This window comes from Rattus norvegicus, chromosome 1 (genome assembly GCF_036323735.1).
Source record: "Rattus norvegicus strain BN/NHsdMcwi chromosome 1, GRCr8, whole genome shotgun sequence".
NCBI classification, from domain to species: domain Eukaryota; kingdom Metazoa; phylum Chordata; class Mammalia; order Rodentia; family Muridae; genus Rattus; species Rattus norvegicus.
In genome coordinates this window covers 11,923,373-11,948,632 of record NC_086019.1, presented here as the reverse complement: position 1 = coordinate 11,948,632, position 25,260 = coordinate 11,923,373, and the positions used below count along the sequence as shown (strand labels likewise).

At 40.2% G+C, this 25,260-nt stretch overlaps 1 long non-coding RNA gene across 1 annotated transcript in view; it reads left to right on the top strand.

Annotated features, from left to right (window-relative positions):
• Nucleotides 1-9,495: 9,495 nt before the first annotated feature.
• LOC134484950 (uncharacterized) overlaps nt 9,496-25,260 on the top strand; it is a 39,323-nt gene continuing 23,558 nt past the window's right edge. The window contains exons 1-2 of the long non-coding RNA XR_010062759.1: nt 9,496-10,128; nt 19,065-19,152. This is a non-coding gene — a long non-coding RNA (uncharacterized LOC134484950). The remainder of the gene's footprint in view (nt 10,129-19,064; nt 19,153-25,260) is intronic.

Sequence of the window (25,260 nt, the reverse complement as noted above, 5' to 3'; positions counted from 1 at the left end):
CAAAAATGTGAGCTTCCTCAGCAAATGATAGAACAAAATCAATCAAAGAATCAAACGGAATAGAATGTAGGTTGATTGAAAGTGAAGTGTTTTATTTTTGTTGTTCGACTTTATATAGATTTAAAAATCTTAGACGTTATAGAAAACTGTAGAAATATAGGAATCAACAAAATATTCTGCATTCTTGCTAATTACATTTTTCCTGCAGATTGGACCAAGCACCAAAAATTCTGACCAGTGCTTTACTATCTGTTTTTCCCACTCAAAGGGCAGTGATGAGACTCAATGAAGATGTTCCAATAACCGCATGGATTTGGCAGACCCTAGCGATACTCATAATTAGGTCAAAACATTTCTTCTCCCATGTTCAAAACTGTATTATTTAATAATGGGTATTGATGTGAAGAAATTCTGAAACTTAAATTTAACTGATTCTATTTACATAAAAAGTAATTTTCAAACATGTTGAAAGATGTGTGCAACTATGCCAAAAGTGATAAAACTAGATTTCAAGCTAGCATTTATATTATTAATTGGGAGACTTTCCTTGGTTTTTTGTTTGTTTGTTTGTTTTTGTTTTTGTCTTGTTTTTTGTTTGTTTGTTTTTAAATCATGGAACTGGTATTGCTTCAGGCTGACTTCCTGCTCATGGCAATGGTTGAATGTAGACCCAGAGTGTGTTACATTTCAATCTGTTCTCTAACCCTTTCTTCACCGCCCCACCCAGCACCCCATCTAAGGCTCTTGTTCAATAGTCTGTTTCAGATGCAGGAAAGTCAATAGCTTTTGAAGTTCAAAATAAACAAAGTAGATACAGTGTTCATTATTCCACAGCTTTCTTGAAACCTTTCTAGGATAGATTTCAAGATCATTAAATGCAGTGCCAGCACAATTTGTTCAGATCTTAATGGAATTTTGGACTGAGCCCAATAAAATAATAAACTTATTTTTGTTGTTTTTCTCCCCTGTGCATGGACTCCCTCAGGCTTTGGGTGGAAAATGTGTTTATTTGGGACAGGATTCAGGTAGCATTACAGTATCAGGCCTGCTATCACCAATCACTCACATAGGTTTGCCTCCCATGACAACCAACCCATCAGATTAATATTCCTCTTTAAGCATTCTAAAACTAAGTCTTTAATTTGAAAAGAATTTGAGAAATTGGTTGCTATTAGATTTGGAAGACTACATCTGTAGCAAAAGTTTTGCCAAATTAGTTCATATATTATATTCTCATTTCCTATATTTTGTGAAATGAATCTCCTTTAAAAATAAGATCAACACACACACACACACACACACACACACAAACACACAAACACACAAAGGCAGGGAGGACTTTTGTGTTATTTTTCTTACATTACATTGCTCAAAGTCTTAATTTTGTTTCTGAGTAAGCTTTTTTAAATGTTGTTTATTTCTCTCTTTTTATTTATAGTTTCTATCAGGGTTAGCTAGGGAGGGTTTATGAGCCCTCTGCACACAAGAAAGTAGGAGTCGAGCCTTGACTGGGATGTTGGGGAGACTTTCAGTAGATCAGGGGTTGGGGGATGCAGAAGGAGAAAAGATGGAGTATAAATCAGAAAGGCCCAAGATGAGACAGACGACTGGTGCTTGCTTTCTTTTCTATCCCTCCTTTCTTCCCCTGGTTGCCCTGTCCTTAAAAACTTAAATACAGAATAACTCATTATTAACACTGAGAACTAAGGTTGAAACTGGAGCTTTGAGCACATACAATATTGAGTTATGGTTTTTTATTTTATTTTTATTTTAAAAATTCTGTTAAAGGATCAAGGAGGTAGCATATATTAATATCATAACAAAAAGCTCTAGTTTCCACCCTCAACATGCAAGGCTCCTGACACACAGGCATCCTAGAGCTCTGCCCAGGGTTGTGGGTGGGGTGGGGAGTATGAGGCTCAGAATGTAAAGGTCAACCTTAGAATGTAAGAACCCTAAGCTCAGCAGCCAGGATTTCAGGAGAACCTGAAAACAACAGCAACAGCTACAAAACCAACAGCAAAGTAGCAATAACAAACAAGGAACTTGCAGTGAAATCTACATCACAATAGAGACATAAACCCTATTAGTCAAAAGTGACTTAGGAATTTGAAACCCTCCGTAGTGAATTAATAGAACAATACACAGGAAATCTGTGATCCTAAGACCCTGCAATAGGTGCAATGGGTGGAGGTATAGGGTGTGGTCCATTGTAGACTAGAGTAGTGCTTTGTCCTTACCTATGAAATGTGACAGGAAGCTCAAAGCAGATACCTCACTGATTAGCTTCAGAGAAGTCACCTGAAGAAAATGCCTGAAGAGAGGCGGGCAGACGAATCGCTGTAACCATCATTGGTTTGGTTCAGTCCTTGTCCATGTCTAGACATCTTATTTCATACTTTTTGAGTAAAAACATGTGCACATCCCTGATATAGGCTGCAAACGCCATATGCCAGTGTCCTGCTGCAGCTTAAATCATTGATGCATTTCTTCTGTTCTGTTAAAGTCAGGCTTGTAATGTTGCGTTGCGAGATGTAAAGTTCAGAAGCATTACTTCTGTGAAGTGCGTGAATGATTGTGCACAAAACACAGATATTTAATTACACGATATTCTCTGTGTAAGAAAACTTTTCATGTTTCTTTTAGAAAAAAAATTCAAGTAGCACTTAAAACTTCCAAACATAATGCAAGAGTTTCTTTAAAATTTCAAATGTTTCTATGAAAACAAATTTATTAAAAAAAAACACCTCATATCTCTTCCATTTTTAAGGCACAGCTAAATAAAATTATGCTTTCAAGTCTTGTGGCAATAGTGTCCATGGAGCTCAAGCCACAGTCTCTGGGTCTACAGCTGCTTTACTGGTGAGTGACTGCAGAATCCCTATGCTGTTTATAGGCAGGTAAATAGCTAATGGCAATAGGACATACCTTGTCTTCTCTTTGGTCCCCATCCTTCACTGGAGGATCCGCTACATGCTTTCAGCACTGATGAAAATGACCTTAATACTTTGTATTACTTTCATAATTAAAATATACATCTTTTCACAGGCCATCCTTTCCAGCGTATCAGTCATGTTCCAACCAAGCATGACTCAAATTAAATATTGTACCACAAGCTAGAAATCAATCGATCTTAAGCTCTGCAGTTGTCCAGTTGAAATTTGGTCATACTTACATATTCCAGCGTGTTAGGTTTGTCAGGAGAATGTGCTTTGGGTGCACTGTAAAGAAGAGGGTCAATTCTTCCTTTTCTGATCTTTTTTCTTCTATAGAACAACACTCCTATGTGAAAGCACCCTGGGACACCCAGTTTCATTCAGTGAGGTTTGCTAGAACCCTTACCAACATCTTCCCGGTCAATTTTAGAAACATTAGAAGCTGAGAAAGTTATGCTAGCTCACAAATTTTGAGGTTTTCTTACCAGACTGGCAAGTTTTTCATGAAGTCTCATCTAGTATCCATCAAACACTGTCTTATAGTAGCTCTAAGAATTTCTGAACCATGCAATAGTCCCCAAAACACCCATGCAATATGACTTAATGCAATTATTTTTTTGTGATCGATTCATCCTAGCTAGTTCCTTTTTTGGATATGCCATCTCAGCCCTTGGGGTCTTATATACTATTTGTAGCATCCATTCCACAACTCTAGACTTCACACTGCATTTATCAGAAAACCTTCATTACTAGTGAATTGTAGAGAGCTGCGACGTGCCGCGCCTCAAAGATGGCGCTGGTTTTCCGCCTTCCACCCTCCCAACAGTGAGCGCTCCTTGCAGTAAACAAGTCCTTATTTGGCTATGTCTGCCTGGCCCGCTAGCTTCCGCATAGTGACAGCCTATCTACATGACCCACGTGGCTTGCAAGGACTGGCCAGTGCTAGCTATTTAAGTGTGGTGCAGGGTGTTCCCCGGGGAGCGCCAGGAGATAGAGAGAGAGACAGAAGGTTGTATCAAGGTTCCTGAGTAAAACTGCTTGAAGAAGATCTCCTGTGGTCGTGTCTTCCTTGCTGGTCGAGGTTGGGCGCACCAAGTGGTGGCCCGTACGGGGAATCCTCGAATCCACCATAAAGGGACTCAACTCTCTCCAAGATCAGAACTTCTTGCAGTCAGGGCAGCGCTGGAAAGTTCCCAAGGTAAGGTGGGACCATAAGGACCGTGGGAAATAAGCGCCTATAAAGTCTCAGGGTAGTGAGCAAATAAAGTTGCGGTAGCAGCAAACCGAAAGTAAAGTTCGCGGTAGCAGCGAATCGAAAGTAGCAAGACACACGGTGAATTTAGCCGTAGCAGCATAGAAAGTTTTTGTCATGGGGACCTCACAGTCTCATCCAATTTTTGTGGCTCTTCAAGAGCTGTTTGAGTGAAAGAAACTAAAAATAAAAAGAAGCACCATAGAGAGATTTTTGAGTGAATGCGATGCCATTACACCCTGTTTCACAGCCTCTGGTAATCTCACAGTGGCGAGCTGGGACAAGTTAGGGAAAGACCTTGATTTTGCCCAGGAACAGGGGACTCTAAGACCTGGGGTCCGTAAAGAATGGCGCTTAGTGCGTAGCTGCCTTGAGGATCAGAAATGTTGTCAGGCAGCTATAGAGAAGGGGCAAGCTGCCCTAGAAATGCTTCAAGAGGAGAGGTCAGAAAAGCAGGGAAGCGCAAAGGAGACAGACTCAGAAAAGACAGATACAGAGGAGGAAACAGATGAAACAGATTCAGAAGAAGAGTTACAAGAGTTGATAGATCAAATGCGGAAACAGTCTCTAAGGAATAGACAGAAGAAGAAAAGGAAAAAAACTAAAATGGTGGAGGAACCTCCTGGACAGTTCCCCTCGGCTCCTCCTCTCTGCAATGTTGTAGAGGGAGGAAGTAGAGTTTCGGGTAGTACATTCTGCCCAGAAGTGTGGAAGGCAGTCCGCACAGAACTACATCTGGCCTATCGTGTTTATGTGGATGCTAATCAACCAAGGTATCACGAGCCTTTAGACTTTAAGGTGAGCAAGTCCCTGGCAGAATCAGTCAGGACATATGGCATTACGGCCTCATTTACCGTAGCTCAGGTTGAGGCCTTACACAGATTTTGTATGACTCCTAGTGATTGGACTAACCTTGCTCGGGCCTGTCTTAGTCCCGGACAGTATTTGGACTGGAAAGCTTTTCTTATTGAGTTTGCCAATGAACATGCTGCCGCTAATTTGGCAGCGGGGGTCGGCCAAGCTGCCTGGGATAGGGATATGCTGCTGGGTCAGGGACGCTTTGCCAATGCTCAGACAGGGTATCCAGGACAGGTTTACCAGCAGATTAATGAAGTTGCAACAAAGGCATGGAAATCCTTACCTAATAAGGGAGAAGGGAGTGGAAACCTCACCAAGATCCTTCAAGGACCTATGGAGCCATTCTCTGACTTTGTAGCCCGATTAGTAGAAGCAGCGGGGAAAGTCTTTGGAGACCCCTATACTGCTATGCCCTTGATTAAATAGTTGGCCTATGAACAGTGCACAAGGGAATGTCGAGCCGCTATCACTCCTTACAAGAACAAGGGACTTGAAGCTTGGATGAAGGTCTGTAGAGAAATAGGGGGACCTTTGACTAATGCTGGACTTGCGGCTGCTGTCCTCTCTACCAGCCTGTTGGCCTGTTGTAGTGATTGATATAAAAGATTGCTTTTTCTCCATACCTCTTTGTCCAAGGGATAGTAAAAGATTTGCTTTTACTGTTCCATCCTGCAATCATGAAGGACCTGATCAAAGATATGAATGGGTGGTTTTACCACAAGGTATGGCCAATAGCCCCACTATGTGTCAACTTTGTGTGGGCAACGCCATTGCCCCATTAAGACAGAAGTTTCCCGCACTGAGATGCGTACATTTTATGGATGATATCCTTTTAACTGCAAAGAATGCAGAGATTTTAGATTTAGCATATGGAGATTTAGTTAAATTGCTAGAAGGTAAAGGATTGATTATTGCCCCTGAAAAGGTACAAAAGGACAATCTTGTAAATTATTTAGGAACAAAAGTAAGCCCTTATATCATTATCCCCCAAAAGGTTGAATTGAGGAAAGATAACCTTAAGACTCTTAATGATTTTCAAAAAATATTGGGAGATATTAATTGGGTCAGATGTTATTTAAAATTACCAAATTATGAATTAAAACCATTGTATAATATTTTGGCTGGGAATTGGGCCTTGGATTCTCCTAGACAATAGACTGATGAAGCAAGGGAAGCTTTAAAGAAGGTTGAAAAAGGATTACAAGGCGCAATGTTACATCGATGGGAGGAGGGTGCAGACATTGTGCTATGCATTCTAGCCACCTACATGCAGCCCACAGGATTGTTGTGGCAAGATGGCCCTCTGCTTTGGGTTTACCCCAGAGCTTCTCCAGCTAGATCAGTAGAGTATTATCCTACAGCAGTTGCACGATTAGCCCTGAATGGGATTCAACAGTGCATACAATATTTTGGTGTTTCCCCAACCTCGATCATAGTGCCCTATACAGGTCAGCAGATGAAGATCTTATGTGGCACTGTGGATGATTGGGCTATATTGCGCTGTGGATTCCATGGAGAGATAGATAGTCATTATCCAAAACACCCTCTGCTATCCTTCTTTAAGGAACATCCCGTGATTTTTCCTAAGGTTACCTCCAGTGTTCCCATACAGGGGGCCCCAAACATTTTTACAGATGGACCCAAAAATGGCTGTGGAGCCTATATGGTTGACCATCAAGAGCCAATTTTGTGTCAATATCAACCCGGCTCTCCACAAGTAATTGAACTCAAAATTGTGCTGGAAGTGTTTAAAAATTGTTCTTTTGCCTTTAATTTGCTCTCTGATTCATCATATGTTGTTAATGCAGTTAAGATATTAGAAGTGGCTGGCCCTATTAAAATTAGCAGCACGGTATGCCAGCTGCTGAGGGAACTTCAGGAATTGATCTAGAAAAGAGGTCACAAGTTTTTGTTCAACATATTAGAGCTCATACAGGTTTGCCTGGTCCTCTCAGTGAGGGAAATGATCTTGTGGATAGATGTACCCGAATGGAGTGTATCTTCTTAAGCTCATCATTGGATCAAGCCCGACAGTTTCATCAACAATTTCATGTGCCTACCAAAACCTTACAGCAGAAGTTTCATCTGTCTCCAGCAGATGCTGGACAGGTAGTTTTAGGATGTCAATAGTGTATCACTTTCCATCATCCCCCTAGTGTGGGGGTTAATCCCAGGGGCTTACTGCCTCTAAAGATTTGACAAATGGATGTAACTCACATATCTGGATTTGGGACTCTAAAATACATTCATGTTTCTGTGGATACCTGCTCAGGTGTCATTCATGCTACCCCTATGAGTGGGGAAAAGGCACACAATGTTATTGGACACTGCCTAGAAACCTGGGCTGCTTGGAGAAAGCCTCAACACTTAAAAACTGATAATGGCCCAGCATACACTGCCCAATCTTTCAAATCCTTTTGTAAACAGATGGATGTGCAGTTGAGCCATGGTCTGCCTCATAATCCCCAAGGTCAAGCACATCATACCTTGAAGGAATGCTTAATTAAACAAAAAGGGGAATAGACCATGGCAGAACTCCTAAGGAACAGATATCCTTAGCCCTTTTTACTCTTTATTTTTTAATTTTGAATGATGATGGCCTTTCTGCCGCTGACCGACATCAGTGTTGGGCGGGCACATTGAAAGTTTATGTGAAGTGGAAAGATGTGCTCACTGGCTTATGGCATGGGCCAGACCCTGTGTTGGCGTGGGTAAGAGGGTCTGTTTGTGTGTTTCCTCAGGACCGGCAAGATCCATTGTGGGTCCCTGAAAGATTGACCAGAGGTGCAACAAGAATGAAGATCCTGCTGTTGTGACCCAAATGCTGGTCAAAACGGAGCCCCAGTGGGGGATATTACCGGTGTTCCCAAGACTCATGCCGCTACGTCATGACCTTTAAGCCCACTCCTCTAATTTGTCTAAACAGTTATCAAGTTATTTTTTAGGTAATTGGACTGGAGAATTCGATTTCTTAATGGATCAGCTACGTGTAGCCATCGTGACCGTGAACTCCACACGTGCAGATGCTGGACTGGCTACGGGATTGTCATCTTGGATCGCTGCTGCTATGAATCATCTGAGGCAGTGGGCGGGTATGGGAGCCCTAGCTGGACTCTTGCTGCTGGTCTCCCTAGTGAGCCTGAGGTGTCTCTGTATAATGAGGTTTGTTCAGAGGTGGCACGCGGCTATAGTGGTACAGACATTTACAGCCATTAAAGTAGGACAGTCCTCTCAAGCCTGGCTTATGGTCATTCAGAAGACCTAGTTGCACCTCACCCCTGAGTATATGTGAGTGACCCTGCCCAGTGACGGGCAACTTCCCTTCTACCTAAGGCACGGAACCTTGTGGGCGACGAGGTGTCCTACGACGGGTTTAATGAAGGGATGATCCTAAGACAGGGGGGGTCGCCATGCTCAGAGGTGCCTTTGCCTGCTTGATTAATTAAACGAAAGGGGGAACTGTAGAGAGCTGCAACGTGCTGCGCCTCAAATATGGCGCTGGTTTCCGCCTTCCACCCTCCCAACAGTGAGCGCTCCTTGCAGTAAACAAGTCCTTATTTGGCTATGTCTGCCTGGCCCGCTAGCTTCTGCATAGTGACAGCCTATCTACATGACCCACGTGGCTTGCTAGGACTGGCCAGTGCTAGCTATTTAAGTGTGGTGCAGGGCGTTCCCCAGGGAGAGAGAGCCAGAAGAGAGAGAGAGTCAGAAGGTTGTATCAAGGTTCCTGAGTAAAACTGCTTGAAGAAGATCTCCTGTGGTCATGTCTTCCTTGCTGGTCGAGGTTGGGCACGCCAAGGTGAATAATTATGATTGTTAAAGACATTCTATGAAGATTACCCTCTGTCTTCTAATTCTGATATATGGCTATTAAGGAAATCCATATTTAGTTTTGATTGCCAATACAACCCTCTGAAAGCATACTATGAGGAATTCATCATTAAGGTAAATGAATAACCTCATGCACAGCCAGAGTTTGATGCTCTTACAGTGTTTCCTTCCTTCCTTCCTTCCTTTCTTTCTTTCTTTCTTTCTTTCTTTCTTTCTTTCTTTCTTTCTTTAATTTCTTATTAGATATATTTCTTTACTTACATTTTAAATGTTATTCCCCTTCCTAGTTTCCTGTCCATAAGCCCCCATCCCTTCCCCTCCCCCCTCCCCCATACACCCCCCTTACTTCCCACCCCCCCATATCCCCCAGCACTTGGCAGGAAGAAGGGTTTCCCCTTCCCTTGGTGCCCCAACAAGGCTATTCTCTGCTACATATGCAGTTGGAGCCCTGGGTCAGTCCATGTATAGTCTTTTGGTAGTGGTTTACTCCGTGGAAGCTCTGGTTGGTTGGCATTGTTGTTCTGAAAAGCTCGAATTACCCAAGATGCAATCCACAGACCACAGGAAGCTCAACAAGAAGGATGACCAAAATGCGGATGCTCCCATTCCTTCTTAAAAGGGGAAAATATCCATAGGAGGGTGTAGAGAGCGGCGCGGCGAAACAAAGATGGCGCCGACATCCAGCCTTGTCTGGATATAAACGACTTACTGCGCATGTGCAGGCTTGTCCCCTTGCTAGGGCTCCCTCTAGTGGTGAACAGCGGTACTGCACATGTGCGGTTTATTCACCAGGTGTTAGTTGACCGTTAATATGCTAATGAGGTGATTCATTCTCCGCCAATCCCTGGAGGACAAGTAGTGGGGTGATCCAAGCCCCACCAATCCCTGAGAGATAATTAGCATACTGCTGTCTATATAAGCCGAGCGATTTTGCTGCTCGGGGTCCCTGTTCAGAAGAGCTGTAACACTGAGAAGAGCTGTAACACTGAGAAGAGCTGTAACACTGAGAAGAGCTGTAACACTGAGAAGAGCTGTAACACTGAGAAGAGCTGTAACACTGAGAAGAGCTGTAACACTGAGAAGAGCTGTAACACAGTAAAGGCTTGCTCGCAGAAGAATCCTGTTGCCGCGCGTCGTTCTTGCTGGCGGGACATTGGGCGCGCGACAAGTGGTGCCGAGACCTGGGAACCAACATCGCCGGTGCCGAGGGGACCCTTCAGTGTGCTGAAGAGGATTCAGAACTGCGAGAAGGTAAATTAAAAGGCAAGCTCCGAGAGGCATGCCCCTTTTTGGATTTAGTCTTGCCATGGAGGGATTGTTGCTCGTTTTTATAGTGACTGTTGTCTTCTTACTAGTTGTGTTAAAATGTGAGGACATAGTCAAGGCAGGACAGAACATTCAAGAGAGCATGTCAGAAACGGAGCAGAGTGAGAAATTAGGAGCGCGCAAAAAGAAAAAGGTTACTAAAACAAAAGTGAAAGAGATACAAAAGGCGGAAGAAATGCCGCTGGAGGAAAAAATAGCTATACCCCAGAGGATGAAGTACAAGTCATCCGGAGAGGATACTTTGTATCCATTAAAAGAATCAGAAGCCTTAGAACTGACTGGTAGTGACTCTGAGCATGAGTTGTCAGAGTTGGAGGAGGAGGAATTAGAGGAAGAGGCAGCCATATATGAGGAAGAAAGATATGGGCCTAGGTGGAGAGCCACTGTGAAGAAACCTAAAGTTATGGATCCTTTGTGGACAAGGCTGGTAATTTTGTTTCTTTTTTTCTTTGTGTGGGATAGAGAAGCCACTGACGGCAAGCTTAAGCCCGGACCAAAACCTCTTTGGCAAATGGTCCCTGCCTGCTTAGAGGATAAACGATGTGAGGAAGCTGTTAGGACAGGTCAGAGGGTCCTTACAGAGCAACAAGAAAGTATGTCAGAGGGAGAAAAGGTCTCGAAAGAAAAAAAAGAAAAGAAAAGGAGATAAAAGGAACAGAGAGAAGACAGAGATAAAAAATGGGGTCAGTGCAGCTTTTGTTGTGGCTCAAGTTGAGGCTATTGCTAGGTATGTGATTAGGCTCTGAAAACCTCACAGAGTCATACTGATCAGATTTGATAGAGGTAGACCGCCTAAAAATTTATTCAGGAGAATCAAACAAAAAGATAAACTTGAGTGTGCCTACTTGGATTCCTGGTCTCAAGGAGATTTAGCAAGTGACAAGGTGCTTCTCTTAAAAAAGCAGTTTCAATCGGCCCTTGGAGCCTTGCACCTGTAGCTAAGATATGTGTAGCCACTTCAATTTTGTTTTCTGATTGGTTTTAAATGTATAAATATTCTCTACATGCCTTGGTTATGGACTATTGGCTTTTAAGTTATTGGATATGGTTTAAAAAATGTAACATTGATAACAAAAAGTTGACATAAAACTGATAAAATTTAAAATATGCTCATGTTTCTGTTGATACCTGTTCCGGTATTATACACGCTACTCTGATGACTGGTGAAAAGGCTCGTAATGCCATTATCCATTGCTTAGAGGCATGGACAGCCTGGGGAAACCCTGATAGTCTCAAGAAAGACAATGGGCCTGCCTACACTACAAAGTTCTTTCAGACATTTTGCCAGACAATGCAGGTCGGTCATACTACAGGCTTACCATACAATCCCCAGGGTCAAGGAATTGTGAAAAGAGTACATCGTACCTTAAAAGAGCTTATACAAAAACAAAAAGAGGGAATTGCCAGCGGCCAAACACCAAAAGGACAACTTTCTTTGGCTCTTTTTACTCTAAATTTCTTAATTTTGGATGCACATGGCCGCTCTGCTGCAGATCGCCATGCTGCTACTACACCTATAACTAATGCAGAAGTAAAGTGGAAGGATGTCTTAACTGATGAATGGCGTGGCCCAGATCCCGTGATTTCGAGATCTAGGGGAGCGATTTGTGTTTTTCCGCAGAATCAAGAAAATCCAATTTGGGTACCTGAGCGTTTGACTCGAAGATTGTCTTCTGCTCTTCCTAAAGATGAGACTACGAACCCTACTATTACTACTAGGAATGGTAATACAGGTTAATTCGCTCACCTTGTGGGCTATTGCCAGATCCTGGCCAGTACCCATGCCAGTTCATAGCAATTCTACTGTTTTGAGAATAAGACTGACAAACATAATCTCTGACGTTGGTTTCAATGGGTGCTGTCCAATGAGCAAGGGGCATATACATCCCTGACCCCCTTTGCTACGTTGATGGGTGAGAACTTCGTGCTGTATAATGTTTCAGCTACCAGAAAAAATGATACCAGTTTGACCAATATTCAATATAATAACCTCTTGGCAAATAATACTGCCACTAGTACTTCAGTAAATGTTAGATCACCTTTTTTCTTTCTGATAAGCACTGATGTAAACAGTGGTGCTTTAAATTGTGATAGCTCTGATGTAGTCTGCTATTTAGCTGGATGCTGGGATGACACCAATGACACCACAGTGATGGTTAAGATTCCCTCCTTTGTGCCAATCCCAGTGGAGGCAAACCCAGATAGCTTTCCTATCCTTAATTTGCTGAAGAGATTTTGGAATTACGACAGCCATAATTTCAGCCATTGTGCTGACTGATGCTACAGCTACCACAGCTACAATTACTATGACCAATCAAATACAGACGGCTGAGACTGTCAATCAGATTGTAGAAAGAACTACAGAGGCACTAGAGATACAAGAAAGAATTTAATACCCATTTGGCATCTGGCCTTCTATTAGCCAATCAAAGGATAGATTTAGTTCAAGAACAAATTGAAGCACTATATCATATGACACAGCTGTCTTGTGTTTCCTCCCTTTGAGGTTTATACATTATTCCTTTGCGAGCTAACTTTTCTCAGAATTTTCAACAGAGCAAAGAAATCTCGAATTATCTGAAAGGAAACTGGTCCATGAAAGCAGAGCAACTATCAAGACAATTGCTGATGCAGATTGCTGTCCTCAACAGCACTACGCTGGACCCCATCACAGTTGAAGACTTTACCTCATGGATTACCAATGCTTTCTCCCTTTTCAAGGAGTGGGCAGACATGTTTGTCCCGGGGAGCTATTGTCCTCCTGGGATGCGGAGTAGGTCTCTGGCTTATTGGCTGTTTAAAAAGAGAACATGCCAGACACAAAATGGTTGTTTACCAGGCTATGACCACCATTAAAAAGGGTACTTCTCCCAACATATGGCTGGCCTCTTTGAAAGATCAAGAGTTCGCCCTAGATCATTTTTGTCACAGTCATGTGGAGTCATTGTATCCAGGGACGGGCAACTTTCCTCGAACTCGGACCAACCTAAGACACGGGGCCCGGTGGCGATAGGGTAACTCTATGACGGGTAAGGCCGAGTTTGGATGAGAACGACCTAAGACAGGAGCAATGACAAGATTGACGTGACACCCAGATCTAGACCAGTCATTTTATTAAACAAAAAAGGGGGAGATGTAGAGAGCGGCGCGGCGAAACAAAGATGGCGCCGACATCCAGCCTTGTCTGGATATAAACGACTTACTGCGCATGTGCAGGCTTGTCCCCTTGCTAGGGCTCCCTCTAGTGGTGAACAGCGGTACTGCACATGTGCGGTTTATTCACCAGGTGTTAGTTGACCGTTAATATGCTAATGAGGTGATTCATTCTCCGCCAATCCCTGGAGGACAAGTAGTGGGGTGATCCAAGCCCCACCAATCCCTGAGAGATAATTAGCATACTGCTGTCTATATAAGCCGAGCGATTTTGCTGCTCGGGGTCCCTGTTCAGAAGAGCTGTAACACTGAGAAGAGCTGTAACACTGAGAAGAGCTGTAACACTGAGAAGAGCTGTAACACTGAGAAGAGCTGTAACACTGAGAAGAGCTGTAACACTGAGAAGAGCTGTAACACAGTAAAGGCTTGCTCGCAGAAGAATCCTGTTGCCGCGCGTCGTTCTTGCTGGCGGGACATTGGGCGCGCGACAGGAGGGGATATGGAATCAAAGTTTAAAGCAGAGAATCAGGAGATGGCCATTCAGAGCCTGCATGCTGAAAGGGACAGTGTTTCCTTTCTTTGAGACCATTCTAAGAGTTATATTGTATAAATACAACCTTCCCTTTGACCTGAGAAAGCTAGGCTTACTCCATTACAGGTTTCAAATTGGCAGTTCAGGACTGGGCAAGACTAGGCAAGGCCAAGCCTCAAAAGCTGCCATACCACCTGGTCTAAGACAAGGACAATGGGCCAGCAGCAGTCTCCAAACTTCCTCAGCTACTTCCTCAGCAAGTTTCCAACTTTACAACCTGGAAATAGAATGTCCCTAGGGATGGACTAAGAAGATAAAGGTCATTTATACTGGAATCTTCTTAATGTGACTGCAAGCTGACTTGGTTAACTCTCTTAGTGATAGGATACCCCAGCATGGTGGACTTCTAAAGAATGAAACACTCTGCATCTAAATACTATCTGAGAATCTGAGTCTGGGTGTTATTCCTTAGCAAATCATGGATCCTTACAAATCCAGGTTATAACCCTGTAACTGTAGAAAGTGGACCAAGCTCAGAAATTTCCTTCCTCTATGAACTCATTAAAGATGGTACCAACGTGGCATAGGCATGAAAGGTAGATGTTGGTATAATCATGCAGATGATTCCAGGACTTGCACTACCCATTACATTTATCTATTGCCTTTAAATACTATGTAAGAAGTAACATATTTTGTAATTGCATGTCAGGAGGCCTAGTCATACCTGTGATTTCATGATCCTGAGAATTAATTTTGGGTAATTACAACTTCATAGACACTTGAAGTGCCATGAGTGCTCATTGTTTTCCAGCAGAGCCAGTTTACCCTGGGTAAATAGTCATTGTCTCTGTGGTGTTCCAGTGGTATGCAGGATCTCTATTTTCTATGGGCTATCATTCTACATTAAAATCATCACCATAGATGCCTATCTTAAGATGTTTCTGTTATTCACTGACAGAGGTTTCATGATTCTCACACACAGATCATTTTACTATTACAGACTCTACTTGATTGTATGTTCAGAATGACAAGTTGTTTGATACCGTGAGTTAGATATGTAGTGGTGATATTTTTCTGGGAAGGTTATACTCAGACTTATAAGATTCATGGCAGACAAAGCAATGGAAGAATATAAAAAGTAGACTATTTTCTTTCAAGCCAAAAATGCTTACAAGTCATTTTCCTTTTGACCCCAATAGACAAACACGATTTTCTGACTCTCCATATTAGCTTTCAAATTCTGGGCTTGACACTTCTCTCTGTGACTGTGAAAGATGTTTGTTCAACACTACGGCATATGTACCTTAACAATGGATCCACACACTTAAAAGTTTTATTAGTAGTTTTGAATTATTATCATGAATAGAGTAAACAAATGACACTATAAAAATGCATACATTCTCTGGATCACATTAGAGTAAACAATGTTAGAGCTTTTTTTAAGTTGAATTAAAACTTAAGTAATCCCCTCGAAAACTTTATGATACATACAAGATTCTGCCTAAAGCTATTATGGAAAAGATTTTGTATCTAGAATCACAGTTTAATTTTGGTCTATTAATATTCATCTTCTAAAACAGAGCCAAATTTTATGACGGGCTATCAAAAGATCATACACAACAATATATGTGTTTGTATATGTACATACAGGCATACATGTATGTATGAATACATGCCAAACAAATGCACAAATTCTTTCCAGAATTGCTAATTTTCCAATAAAGCCAACTTGTGAATTTTAAGAGTCAGTTTCCATTTATTATCTGATCTTAGCTAAAATGACTCTGTGAGATCATTCTGAGGATATTTAAATCTTGGAATGACTATATACAATATCTAGGAACCATAGCAAAGTTACCATTGAAAGATTGACATTCTTGTCTATCCTCATTTTAGAGCCACCGTTCACATAACTCTCATTTTGTTTGAGGAAACCTTGCCGAAATTGTTCCTGCATGCATTTACCATAGTGTTGCTTGTAGGGCTTATATTAACTATCAAATTTAGAGAGTAGATAAGACTGTAGAAATCATATTAATTCCTCTGAGATCATTAACTGTGAGCTTATTTTTGGATGGCCTATGGTTTTAATTCCTATTTTAATCATACCAGTCTGTGCTTAACTCATTCAAACTTACTTTGCAGTTTAATATAAATGACATGAATACTTGCTATTCTAACATTTTAAATGATATAAATGTGAAATTTATCTTGTGAAGAAGAGAAATTGTTTCTGTTTCTGAAAGATATATATCTCTAACATTGTCATTCTGCACTTGATCTTAGCCAAAAGGCCGAGAAGCGATAACATTGTCATTCTGTAATTTCTGAAGTGTTACATTATTATACTGTTCAGTGCATAAAAAAATCTTGCACAGAGCTGAATGTACTTTTCTCAAAATTTCAATGGATTGATACTATTTCTGTACTCTGGAGATTAAGAAAACTTGAATACTCTTTCACATATTACAGTATTCCAACTATTTGCAAACAATTATTATTAGTTGTTAAGTATTCTTTTTTTGCAAAGTTAAATATTCTCAATCGCCTTCACAGATGTTGGAACAGTTTTCAAATATTCACTACAAACTGAGATTTCTTTCTACTAAATCATTAAACTTCTACACTATAAAATATAACAGAGATGGGGCTCAGTGCAAGAGAGACTAAGATGTTCCTTTTCCTAATAAGCATAAGATAATACGTGAAAATTGTAAAATAATCAGTATTATCCTATTTTACTCAAATATTCCTGCCTCAGAGTAGGTATTTAATAAGTTGACATATTTTAAAGTTCTAGGATAGTTGTCCTTTACACATAACACTTTGATGTGCTTTTGAAGTTTTTAGAAATCCTTTTAGGACTTCCATTCATATATCATTTTGATCTTTGTTGATTAATCCCAACCATTTTCTGAACTCAAAACGTTACATTTTTCCATTAGTTGCCTCATGTGGTTTTATAATAATCCATGAATCTATTTAAATCAGATCATCCAACCATTTATAATAAGACATATTGACATACTATCCATAGTGTAAGTGAGCTGTTCTCATAGAACTCATATGAGTACGTTGTCCACGTCAACCTTTATTTCATCTTAGCGAAGTCTCAAAGTGCATTTTGTTTGCTCCAAATGAATATTAATTTGTCATACAATTTATAGACAAAATGATAATAATTTCGGTGATCAAATGAGCCTCTAATTACATCTGAAGTAATATAATAGTCTACACATAAAGAAAATAATATCCAAACATTAGAAATTATTTTAATAATAAAACATATACTATAAAGTTGCTAAATTATTAATTTGGTGCACCATGTTAATTATATGGCTATGCAGTACAGTTTTTGAAACTGCGGAGTTCACTCTTTTTACAGATATGATGGCTTCCTCATATTCATTGACCATGAAATCTTCTAACTTTCTGCATAGAAAATAAGATATCTTGCTAAAAACAATGCAAATAAAATCATAATATCATATCAGTTGACTGTGTTTCAGATAACATTATGACTTAAAATGTGTTCAAAGTTTCCAAAATGTTTTTTTAATTGATAAGTTATATAGCACAGTGACATTCTTCTTATTCCAAAGTGTAGTTATTCACAGCCTAATCTCAGTTTTACACTATTATTTCTTTCTTTCTCTATTTTCCTCTTGATCAGATCCAGTTATAGATCGCTATTCTTCATGTTTATTTAGAGAATGCACTTTTCTCATTGTCTGAACAGGGAGAAGAGATCATTGAAGTGGTTTCCAGAAGTTATTACCCTGGTTCCATCTGTGTTTGACACATGGCATTTTGATTGGCCAATTCAGGTCACATGACCCTTTCTGGAAGAAACTCAGTTTCCCCAGAACAAGGGATAATGATATGAGCTTTGATTGTATCTGCTATTATATCTCTTTGACTATCCATATTACTCCTGGGAGCCGGGAAGATTGTAACTCTCAGTTTAAGGTGAAGCATGCCCTAACAAAGGATTAAATCACCCAATACAAGTGTTTGACATGATGACTCTCATTCAAACTTAACCTAAAAACACAATGTGTACTGCTAGAACTGACAAGCTTTAGGGTTCACAGCTCTGCTTGCTTTTCTAAAGAGATCCTTGGATACAAGAAACTAGCAATTTAAATTGACCAAACAATGAACGGAAAAAAGTAAAGAATACAAATGAAAAGCTAGCCCCTTTCAGAGATTTTAATACTGTTAAGTATTATGCGCTGTCTACAATGACAAAGTGGGAAATTATGATTTTATCAATGAAATATATTTTAATCTGAAGCTATTACCTTTAACTAAAATTAATATAGTTTGGCTACAAATCTATTTTCAACATCACTTACTATACTTATTTCTATAAAGGAGAATTTGAGGAAGGTATATGCTTGCTTTAAAATTTGGTTTGAAACATATTTACTGGGAAAATTCCGAGAAGGCAAAATAGTATACCCAGATCTATCTGCCAACACACACACACACACACACACACACACACACACACACACACACACACACACACACACTCACACGCACAAAGTATTGCTGAAATAAACTGATGTAATTTTTGTAACATCACTACAATCCATTAAATATTATCGCTTCCAAGAGATGGCTTAAATATTAAATTCTTAATGCAGAAACAAACCAATACTGTGGCTTCATTTGCATGTTTCTGGAGTAACCTGCACTATGAAAACTGTATATAAAAGGAAACTGTCCAGCAAGTGTTGAGGATCTCTGCTTTACCTGCTGATTGCTTCTTTAGACTGTACAGAAGTAGAATTCCACATTTGTATAAGTGGACATCCTGATGATGCTGTGATTAAAAAAGTGCACTGCCAGTGCTGAACAGGAATGAGAACTCTATTTAGACTGTCCTCCTTGGTTCAAGGATTAAGGTGACATAAAAGTGATCAACGGGAATAAAATCATAGAAGTTTTATGGTATGCTGAGGTTTCATGGTAGCTGAGGTTTCATCAGACATAGGAACCTTAATATGGAAATGAACTTGGAAAGATGTAGTAAGGGTGAAGCATGTGGTAACTGAATTGGATCTCAAGCAGTAAAATGTAATATATATGTATATACATATATATGTATATATATAAAATATATATGGAAAGGATTAGAGATCTACGTAATTGTGTATATTTTTTTCAGCTGAAATTTGTCCTCCTCAATGACAAGAATATTCTTCTCAGCTAGATGTGAACTCTCAAACTTGTAATCCTGGCATCATGTGGCCAAGGTAAGAAGACTACTCTAAATGTAGGCCCAACATAGATTAATCAGTGAGTTTTATACCTTTAAGTCACTTGGAACATAAAAGCAAATAAATAATAATACTAGTTTTAAAAACCCTTATTACATATACAAAGAAAACCAGCAAGTGACTACATGTGAACAGGGAAATATACAAGGTGAGAAAGCATCTAAAACACAAAGGTAATACAAAAGCCATAGATAAAACAACTGCAAACAACTCAGTAGTAATACAGATAGAAACTATGGTCTGATAATAAACTTGAATTTGGTAGCTGTGAATGCAATAACTACAACCAAACTTCATTAGGGATACATGAGAGATTTAAATATACAAAAAAAGGAAAGAAACAGCAAACATGGAAAAGAGACAAATGAAATATCACAACTGGGAAAAAAAGAACAAAGGGACCAAGACACTTACTGAAATATCATTAAAAAGACAAACATTTGCATTATGGAACTCTCTAAAAGTGTTTTCTGAAAAAGAGATACAGTATACAGAATAAGACACAAAATGATGAATGAAAACTTCATTCATTGAAAAAAATTCATGTTAAGCACTCATTTGAGATGCTTAGCACAGTCAAAGAAGATGAACCAAAGGAGACTCCAGATGCTACATTTTCATCCAATTTTAAAGCATAAGAGAAAATCTTGAAAGCATCTAGAGAAACATGACTTATTATATTTTAATTATCCACCATGAGAATGCCAGCCGATGCCTAAAAAGAAATTCTGGAGATAAAATTTGAAAACACTAGGTTGGGAACTGGGGGGATTACATGTTACTGGGGCATGAGATTTCTTTTCTTTCTTTTTCGGAGCTGGGGACCGAACCCAGGGCCTTACACTTGCTAGGCAAGTGCTCTACCACTGAGCTAAATCCCCAACCCCATGAGATTTCTAATAGCCATCAGAACTGTCCTGTCAAAAGTCAGGGAGCAAACAAAACTTTCTAGTGTGTGAAAGAGCTGGGGAAAGTCTTGCCATCAGTTCTGTTTATAAACATTTCAAGGTATCCTTATATGTGAAATGAAATGATACGGGGCAGATGTGAAGATCTATGAATGCGAACTTCATTACACGTAGGTGCCTGGTGGTTCACAGAAGCTACTGGCACTGGAGCAAGGATCCATAGTATTTTGTTTTTATTTCTGTTTTGTTTGTTTCTTTGTTTCTCATCATTAAAGAATTCACTCATAAGGTTTTTAATTAAAATATAATCACATCACTTTCTACCTTCCCTTTCCTCATCAGAATCCTCCAGTGACCATTTTTCTTTTCACACACACACACACACACACACACACACACACACACACACTCCACATCACATCACAGATATACCTCACTGAATCCACTTCTTGCTCCTTGTGTGTATTTGATATCAGAGTTGGTCAGTTGGTACTGGATAACAAATTAGCAATCTTTTCCCTGAGGAATACTAGCTTAGTCTTTCTGAAATCCTCAATCAACTGTGGTCCTTCGTTTTTGTCTTGAGATTTCCCTCTTCCATGTTAGCTTCTAATCTGTCCTTTGGCATTGTCTGTAGGTATTGTCAGGTATTCCTTAAGAAGCCAGATACTTTGTAGGGCTGGTGTTAGAGAAAGGACTGAAGGAGCTGAATGAGTTTGCAACCCCATAGGAAAAACAGCAATATCAACCAACCAGATCTCCCCCAGAACTCCCAGGGATTAAATCACCAACCAAAGAGTACACATGGAGGGACCCATGGCTCCAGCAGTGTTTTGTAGCAGAGGATGGCAGTGTCTGTCATCAATAGGAGTAGAAGCCATTGGTCCTATGAAGACTCCTTTCCCCAGTGTAGAGGAATGCCAGGATGTTGAGGTGGGAGTGGGTGGGTGGGAGTGGGAACATCTTCATAGAATCAGGGGAGGCATAATGGGAGGGGGGGAAAGAGATATTATTTGAAATGTTAATACATAAAATATCTAAGAAAAAAAGCCAGATGCTTGAAACTTAATGGGCATAGCTTCACTAACATTTTTAAGCAATTCAGCCCCAAAGTAGCTATTACTTCTAATCTTCTGACTAGCAAAATTTCCCTTCCAAGTACAATGATGTTTCCTGAGCCTTAAGTAGAAGAATTTTCCCTTACATATATGAATTGGGACTGGGCACCGAAGCATCGTTTTTTTCTCCAAATTTTGAACAGTTGTATCTTTTTTCTGCAATGGATTTTTTTAAAAGGAGTTGCTAGCTGTAAAGTTGATAGTCATTAGTGACTCCCTTTATAACAACATTTTAATTTCTATTTTTGAGATTATAATATAATTACAACATTTCTCTAAATTCTCCCAAATACCATTCTTTGCTCACTTTCAATTTCATGCCTGTATTTTCTTTAATTTTCTTGCATGAACATATGCATACATCTAAATATTCATAAATATAACCTGTTCTGTTTGTATAATTTTTTTTTATTTATACTCTAAGGACTGAGTATTTGGTACTGTATAACCAATTGGTGTGTGCTTCCCTGGGGAAGATTATTTCTCCCATACTCCATATTTCTTCACTTGAGGCTAAGGAACCTTTGTGGAAGAGGGAGCAGAAAGATCATAAATGCCAGAATGTCAGGGGGTTGTCCATGAGATTATATCTCCTAGAATTTTCATAAGCTACAATCATAAAATTTCACAAACATATCCTCCCAAACATGAGTTAAAGAAAAAAGATACCAGGACAGGATCCTTCAGGTTTCTGCCTGTGCCTGGAGTTGACCCGGTCCCACATCACCCTGTACCAAAATCCCATGGGGGAGAGAGGTGGACTCTCACAAGTGCAGACCACCACTTCTCCTCAAATTCCTGGCCCAAGAGACACCCACCTAGACCCCTCTGAACACCGGAATCTAGGAGTAGTCAGGGACAGGAAACTTTCAGTCTCTGCCTGCACTCAGAGTTGAAAGCAAATCTTCAGGAGCTTTGACACACCTGAGAGCAGAGGTAAGACCACCAGTTATACTCCAAGGGACCATCCTGGAGCCTCCAGGACACAGGAACCCAGGAGCAGTCTGGGACAAGATCCTTCTGGTCTAAGCCTGAGCCCATAGCTGACCCTGTGACACAACTCTCTGTATCCAGATCCTGCTAGGACAAAGCTGGTCTCTAGGAGTGCTGACACACAGATTATAATTCTTCATAGAGTTTGAGAAAGCAATTTGCAAATTCATGTGAAATAACAACAAAAAAAAAAACAACAAAACAAAGCAAAACAAACAAAAAAACCCCAAGGATAGCAAAAACTGTCCTCAAAATAAAAGAACTTGTGGGAGGAATCATCATCCCTGACCTCAAGCTGTATTACAGAGGAATCATGATTAAAAAAAAGTGTATGGTATTGCGGCATAGACAAGCAGGTAGGTCAGTGGAATAGATTTGAAAAACTTGTTGTAAAATGGTAATAAATGGGTTTTCTTTTACCCTGCACTATGTCTGGCACCATAGTGCCCCAAGATATTTGTTAGATATCTTCATCTCAGCCAGCAAAACATCTTACCCACCTTGCTCCATCCCATATCACACTACTGATAGCTACTCTCTAAGCTTGGCAACAATCTCTCTGCCCGTTTAGTTCCCAAGACAGGTTGCCACCTTGCCAGGCATACAAATCCCAGTTCCGTGGTGGCCTAATGTCTCCAACTACCACGAACTCTCTTGAATTAAATTAAATCACCACATGAAAGAACACACATCACAATAACCTCCAATCCAATTGGTAATATATGATTGCTCACCTAGACATACAAAGCCCTGTACACATCCATCCCTTAAGAATGTTGATAACAACCTGTAAATGTGCAGAGAGGAATCTTAACATCTGCCTGCATGTTCTCTCGGCTGGTCCCCCTCTCTCCCCAGTCTCCTCCTCCTCTCTATAACTTTTCTCCTGCCCATCCTTCCTTCTCGTCCAATGAAAGGTCTCATTCTATTTTGTGCTTGCCTACACTTGCATAATGACATCAACCTACAAAGACTTAGAAATGAACCCACACACTATTGTGACTTGATCTTTGTCAAAGGAGCTAAAACCATTCAGTGGACAAAAATAGCATCTTCAACCAATGGTGATGGTTCATCTGCAGGTCAGCATGTAGAAAAATGAAAATTGATTCATTCTTATTGCCCCGTATAAAGCTCTAGTCCAAGTGGATCAAGGACCTCCACATTAAACTTGATACAATCAAACTAACAGAAGAAAAAGTGGGAAAGAGCCATGAACATTTGAGCCTAGGGAAAATTTACTGAACAAAACACCAATGACTTATGCTCTAAGATCAAAAATTGACAAATGGAACCTCATAAAATTGCAAAACATCTATTGTGCAAAGGACAATGTCATTGGGAAAAAACAGCAACCAACAGATTGGGAAAACATCTTTACCAATCCTGCATCCAATAGAGGGCTAATATTCAATACATACAAAGAACTCAAGAAGTTAGACTGCAGAGAATCAAATAAACCTATTAAAAATGGAGTACAGAGCCAAACAAAGAATTCTCAGTTGAGGAATATGGAATGGCTAATAGGTACCTAAAGAAATGTTCAGAATCCTTAGTCATCAAGGAAATGCAAATCGAAACAACCCTGAAATTCCACCTACACCTCTCAGAATATCTAAGATAAAATACTCACTTGACAAGAGATGCTGGTGAGGATGTGGAGAAAGAGGAATACTATTCCATTGTTGGTGGGATTGTAAGCTGGTACAACCACTCTGGAAATAGTCTGGAGGTTGCTTAGATAATTGGACGTAGTATTACCAGAGGACCCAGCTATACAAGTCCTCAGAATATACCCAAAAGATGTTCCAACGTACTGTAAGGACACATGCTCCACTATGTTCATAGCAGCCTTACTTATAATAGCCAGCAGGTGAAGAGTGCCAACATGTCCTTCCACAGAGGAATGGATACAGAAAATGTGGTACATCTACACAATGGAGTACTACTCAGCAATTAAAAACAATGACTTCATGAAATTCATAGATAAACATATGGAAGTAGAAAATATCATTCTGAGTGAGGTAACCCAATCACAAAATAACACACGTGGTATGTGCTCACTGATAAGTGGATATTAGCCCAAAAGCTCGATTACCCAAGATACAATCTGCAGACCACATGAAGCTCAAGAAGAAGGATGACCAAAGTGCAAATCTTCAGTCATTCTTAGAAGGGGGAGCAAAAATATTTATAGGAAGATATATAGAGTCAAAGTTTGAAGCCATTCCGAGCCTGACCTACCTGGAGATCGAGTCCATATATATACAGCCACCAAAACTAGACAATATTGCTGATGCCAAGAAGTGCATTCTGTCAGGAGCCTGATATCCATCTCCTGAGAAGCTCTGCCAGAGCACAACAAACACAGAGGCGAATGCTCCCAGCCAACCATTGAACTGAGAACAGGGTCACCATTGCAGGAGTTAGAGAAAGAATTGAAGGAGCTGAAGGGCTTTATAACCCCGTAAGGACAACAATTCCAACCAGCTAGATTTCCCAGGGACTAAACCACCACCCAAGAGGTACACGTGGGCAGACTGATGGCTCTAGCTATATATGTAGCAGAGGATTGCCCTGTTGGGCACCAGTGGAAGGAGAAGCCCTTGGTCATCCCAAGTCTGTACCTCCAGTTGTAGGGTAATGTCAATGTGGGGAGGCAGGAAGGAGTGGGCGTTGGGTGGGGGAATACCCTCATAGACAGAAAGTTACGGAGGATGGAACATGGGCTTTATGGATGGGAAACCAGGTGATGTTAATTTGAAATGTAAAGAAAAAATATCCAATGAAAATAGAAAAGAAAAAAATTTACAGTATTATTCTCAAAACAAAAAATAAAAATATATATATATATATATAAAGAAAGAAAGAGGATACCAGTAAACATGCCAAATTTGATATGAAAACTCTACCAGTTTTCAAACCTACATAAAGACCAATCTAGTTTTAAGAAAATAACTGTAATGCCCAGTTAACCCATAAAGTTTATGAGCCATATGGATTACCAGAATAACAGGATATGCCTACTAGTGACATTATAGCACATATATCACGGAAATTACTAA